Source organism: Myotis lucifugus, unplaced genomic scaffold (assembly GCF_000147115.1).
Source record: "Myotis lucifugus unplaced genomic scaffold, Myoluc2.0 scaffold_1, whole genome shotgun sequence".
In the NCBI taxonomy this organism is placed as follows: Eukaryota; Metazoa; Chordata; class Mammalia; order Chiroptera; family Vespertilionidae; genus Myotis; species Myotis lucifugus.
This window is the reverse complement of record NW_005871049.1, coordinates 22,548,150-22,554,392: the sequence shown is the minus strand read 5'-3', so window position 1 is coordinate 22,554,392 and position 6,243 is coordinate 22,548,150.

Below are 6,243 nucleotides of genomic sequence, written 5' to 3'. Positions count from 1 at the left end.
TACACCCCCGGGAGGACCTGCCGTGGGACCGGCGCTGCGCGCGGCTCAGGCTGCTCCTCGCCGGGTCCCGGAGCGCCAGGGCCCTCCCCTCCCCTGCGCGCGCCCGGTGCCGCTGCGGGTCTCTCCTCCCGCGCGGGCGCGCTCCCTCCGCCGCCTGGGGTCGGAGCTGCACGTGCGGCGCCCGGAGACCACGTGAGCGCCGCGCCCGCCTCGCCTCGCCTCGCCTCCCCTCCCGCGGGGCTCCCGGCGCTCCCGAACCCTGGCTCTGCCGAACTGAGGTTGGGGTGCCCCGGAATCAGTGTGGGACTTGGACTGACTGCGGAAGGAAGGGTTACAGGGTGATGGGGGCCGGCTGGACAGGGAGAGCTGTTTGGAAGCTGAAGGCGTGTTCATTCCCATCCCGAGAGCGGAGGAAGGGAGTGGGCAGAGAACCGCACCCATCTCTGCCTCTCCAGGTGGTGTGCGCGGTTCCTCGGTCGGTGACTGCGAGTTCGTTCCTTTCCGTGGCTAGGTAAACCTTATTTCCACCTCCCCTTGGGCCTGAAGGAAGGGAGAGAGACACGCCAGGAAAACTGATGGAAATTCCCTTGTTAATTTCTACCTCTGCTAGCACGTGGTTCTGACAAGGAGGATGTGTGTGCGTGCTCCGTCCGCGTTATCAGATCTTTCCTGGTGAACTCTTGCTGCAGGTACTTAATCAAAACTCCAAGTAGCTTAGGAGAAACTTGTCAGCCCGGGACACACACACACACACACACACACACACAAAACCTGATTTAATTCATTTTGGCTTATACATGTTCTCCTCTCACCTTTAACACTCAGTTATCCCACTAAAAGTTTGTTGGGCCTTCCCTGGTCATTTGGAGGAGAGGATGTGCTTCTGCCAGGGGTGACTGGTGGCTGAGCAACCAGAATTCAGTGCAACTCCTAAACGCACTTTTTATCGAGAAATTTGTTTTGGATAATATCTACAACCGGGTGAAAATTGTGCACTTTATTGTTTAGGTAAGGTGGAAATGAAGTCTATTATTTCTAAAGATTGTCTAGGAAAAGTTTTTACTCTGTTGTGTGAAAGATTCAACCAGCTAGCAACCTGAGCTGAACAGGGCTCGATTGGCCCAATTTCAGGAAAATAAGTATAGTTTTGTACACAAATTAAAGTAAAAGTGTCTGCTTTTTAAACACCATTAGTTTCAATATATTAAGCAGTGTCAAAAATTAGCTAATGCATTTTCAGCAGTTATGTCATTCCAAGCTTATCTTATGTTAGAAATTGTCCAGAAGATTTTGTGACCACAAGTGGTTTCTTTTCTATTTATGTTTTCAATTTTTAAATTTCAGTAGTTGCATCATACAGATTGAAACACCTCAAGTATAAATGTTTATTTTCCTCAGCAAATAAGACCTAGAGTAAGAAAAAATAACCTTTAACAGCACTTACTTTTATTTTTCTTTTAACACAGGTTTATTTTGAACATAACTGTTGAAGTTAAAACAACAATAAAAACAACCTCGAATGGATTATTCCTGTAATCTTATTTCTTCCCTGTCTTTGAGTACCAGAAGCATACTTGTGTGGGTAGTGAGAGTGAAATAAGAATGGCCCAAGTGGAAGGCTGAGAAGTTTGCCCAAAATCTGAGGTCACTTTTTAAAGTATCAACCCTGCTTTTTAATTTAGTGAAATGAAAGGCTTTAAATTTACCATCTTGGCTAAAGAATGGCAAAATCTTTGTGCCTCCCTTTTGGCACTGTATAAGACAAAAGTTGTAATGACATAAAAAAATAATATAGTATATTGACATCCCAAACAAGAGTCGAAAAGAAAGGTCACTAAAATGAGATGAGGACAGCCATGTGAAAGATGGCCACTTGAAAGCAGAAAGGACTGTGCTCTCCAGACTCCGGGGCACCGTTGATCTGCCCTTTCCAAAATTCAGAGTGGAGGGCCTGGCCCTGGAATAAAGTATTCTTTTTGAACTTTTCTAACAGGGGTCCTAATATTCTTTAAACTGCACAGTGGCTTGATGTCAAATAGCTTTATGGCTTCAGAGCACTTTTGCGTACATTATTTCAACTGAACACTACAGCTCTGTATGGTAGTATTTGTTCATCTTCCCATTACACAGATTGGAAAACAAATGCTTGGTGAAGTAAATGTGTTTGCTAGGATTACCCATAACTTCATTGTAAGTCTCCTGGCTGCAAAGTCTGGCTGTTTGAAATGGTTACTGCAGTCTTAGCTTTGGAAGCCTTCCTTGAAGTGCAAACAATAGAAATCCACCCAGGTTTACCTGGAGTTCAGACTAAGAAAAATGCAGTTATTTTATAACTGATATAAGTGGAATGGCTATGAAAATAGTTTCATCTTTTCCAAACCCAATTAGAATATAAAGTCCTTGCCCTAGCTGGTTTGGCTCAGTGAATAGAGCGTTGGCCTGCAAACTGAAAGGTCCCAGGTTCGACTCTGGCCAAGGGCACATGCCCTGGTTGCAGCTCGATCCCCAGTAGAGGGCGTGCTGGAGACAGCCCATCAATGATTCTCTCTCATCATTGATGTTTCTATCTCTCCCTCTCACTTCCTTTCTGAAACCAATAGAAATATATATTTAAAAAAAGCATATAAAGTTTTTGAGGACAAAGGTCATACCTGATTTTTAATGTTTATCACAAGATGGGTTACTGTTAAGTGTATAGTTTGTTCTCAATACCTATAGATTATTGATATTGATCTTCACCCCTTATCTATAAACTTTTGTTCTAACCAAATTCAGATGTTACCCAAGGAGGAATATTCATAATGATAACTTGTGCCATACTTAATATATTTGTGAAACAATATATTTGTGAAACTTAATATATTTGTGAAACAATACTTAATATATTTGTGAAACAATCACAACTCTGACTTCAAATTCATGAAACTGTAGATCAAAAAAGAAGCCTTGTATTAATTTAATTGAATTTTGATTTCAAAAGGCATTTTTGGGATACTTGAAAGTAAGTAGTTAATGCAGCACAGCTTCAGATATATTTATACAGCCAAATCCATTAGGGTGGAATATAGGTAATTAATGTCCACATAAATAGACACAACGATGCAGATAATTCATAGGAATGTCTGACTGCCTTTCTTCAGTGCAGTACATGGTCACCTGAATTTGCAATCAGATTTCTCTTACTCTCTCCAGTTCAGAAGCGTCCTAAGGGGCACTGGGACGCTGATGCTGCAGGAAGTCCTTCCAGAACAGAGACTGAGGTGTCCTGTTTCACTGTTGAACTATTCCAATAGGTGTAAATCTGAGTGTTAATATGTGAAGAGCCTGGGCAAATTCAGTGTGTAAGTTAATCTCTCAGATTTGTCTAGAGATTACCTGGAAAAGCAGAGACCTGATAAAACCAGTCGGTGTTCTCCCTCCCTTCCGCCTCACGTCCTCTCCCTCTCCCTCCATTCTCCCTCCATTCTCCCTCCTCCCCCCTCCTTTTCTTTCTTCCTTTCTCTTTTTGTACTTCAGGTATATCAGGAAAGCTCAGGCAATTGAAAATATAATATCAAATAAAGGAGATTGATGAAAGTAGTATTTTGAATGATGGGTGGAAGCCGATTAGACAGATGAGGTAAATATTTGTCCAGAAGGATAACCTTATCCTCTTACGCAAGTGTGAGTACTCTGAAAAAAGACTTTCTACCTAGAATCTTCTGAGTCTGATTCTTTCTTGAAAAAAATCCAAGCATGATTAAAGGTCAGTGATTTGCAAGGTTACATTTGCCTTAGGGTTGCATATGCAAGCCTGTTTATATAGAAATGGATTTTTGGCATCCTAAAGGTATCTCCTTTCTACTTTGCTTTATAACCAGTGCCCTGGTTTCCTAGTACACTAATTCTTGGGATAGTTTTCATAAGTTTATAATTTCTCCATAAGATTTTATCAATCTTTCAGTCCTCGATGTTGTACTTTCTAGCTTCATTGGCAGCCTCATAGGTGTGGTATTTTAGAATTGATGTTCAACACCATGTCTACTTTATTCCATCCTTTTATTAAATACCCAAACATATAGTTCTTGGTTGGCACCACTCTAGCTTGCCAAACCCTCATGTTAAAAATGCATTCCCTGGAGCCGCTTCTCTTAGCCAATCACTTCTGTTTTAATTTTTATTTCTCAGATCTTGAATTTGGTTTTTCTCCTCTTGCGTCTGGGGCCAATTCGGAAGTGGCCAAAATACAGTTTTTGTGAAAGGGATGGCTAAGGCATTATACTTACATATTTGTATTCTGTTCTTCATTTGCAGTAGTAATTCTTTAGCCTTTGTCATGAGGGCCCAGGTCCATTTTTGGCCAACAAATGGCAGTTCCTGTTATTAGCTATGAATAAGGTTATTCTTTCTTAAATATATTCCCGTAGACTGATAATTCCATGAATTATTACATGAACTACCTAAGAGAAGGGATTCCAGGTAAGGGATTCCCACCCCTTCTCTGTTTAGGCTTCCTTAGTCCACATTGAAACAGTTAAGAGTGAGTAAGAGCCTAGTGAAGGCCTTTTGAAAAAGTTAATATGTGATTCCACAGCTTTTCCTCTGGCCCTCATGATGGCTCACTTTCCTACGAAAGTCTAATATATGCCATTGCAGGGTTTCTTCTACGGAAACCATATTGTTTTCCTCCATTGTATATGTATGAGTCTTATTTTTGTACAGCTTAAGCAAATTTCCCTGATTTGAAATTTAGGCTCCCTTGGTTTCCACCATATTCTTTGAAACCTTAAGAATATTAGTCACCTCAATAGTCCATTAGGCCTCTCAATCACTGAGATTAGTGGAAAGAAATAAGCCCTTAAATTTTTCTAGAACTCAGGTAGAAAGTATTAATTGCTAGTGATTTACCATCATTAATTTTTTTTTTCTTTTTAGAATATTACCTGTTATTTCTAGCAGTACCTTAGACCCATCTTTTAGAATACTTAAATCCAGTTCCTTCCCTAAGCTTTTCTAAGAATGCTTAGAAAAGATAGAGGCAAATAATCCATTTAAGCTGTGGCCTTGCACATCCTGCTGGGGCCATCTGGTGTCTGGGGAGGTGGGGGAAGGGGCACTGCTGCTCCCCTGAACTGTAGGAAAACCCCCTGCAGCATCTTGAGCCCCCAGCTAGGCCTGGCCTAGGCCAGGGCTCAGGTGCCTGGCAAGATTCCTGGGGATGTAGGATTTCCTCTACCGGGAAAATTTTTGAGGCCTCTTACAGTTCTTTCACATTCCAAGACCTGGAATTAATCGTGGCCTTATATTTCCCAAATTAAGGCATGGAGTGTCCTCTCCCCTACCCTGCATACAGTAGAATGATTTAGAAATGTGGTTAGTGGTGTACTTCCTCTAGTTATCTATTAAATAATAATATTTGGGAAGAAAATTTTAAAAAATTTTTATAGCCTCAAAGCTATGGAATGAATTCTACAAAATGTGTTCTTCCCCAGAAAGTGGGAGGAGGGAATCCCTCGCTTATTTACGTCTTGCCATTGTCAGCACTGAAAATGGGATCTTGATTATTAGATTTTGAGACACTGCGGGCTGGCTAATGGAATGCTTGTTTTGTCAGCTCCTTACAAAATGTGTGCTAATCCTGTCAAGCTCCTCTGAAGAGCTCAACTCTATATTTGTATTAAGAAGTATTGTAAATGAGATGTTAATTGAAATTCAGAAAGTGAACTGAGAAGATGTTTGTCTGGATTCTGCTCTTCTCCTGCAATTTACATGTATGGTTTAAGGCAAAATATTTGCTATAGACCATATGGGAAACGAACCAACTTCCTCAAATGATAACAGTTCTAAAAAGTTGAACCCCATACATTAAGTAGGTCAGAAGTGCTTCCAAGATTTATTTTTCCCCAACAAAATCTAATTTTATGTATTAGTATCCTACTCAAAGCATTTACTTCAGTGTTTAATAAAGACATCTCAACAGTTTTTAATATGCTGCACTGTTTTACAAATTGCAGGAATCTTTACAGGGATGGAGACACACACCACATATTTATGTCAGCATTTGATACTGTCTGTGTTAAGATTGCATTTAATTTGTGTGGTGGGGGAGGCAGAGGTGGAGGGGTGGGAGGGTGGAATAGTTTCTTCATTCCTTACATTGCTTGTCCATGTTAACCTGTCAGCACCTGGGTTGTGTACCACAGGGGCACCTCGAATGGCCCCTGGCCTGGGTTGCTAATATCAACGTCTTTCGAGCTTGCTTCT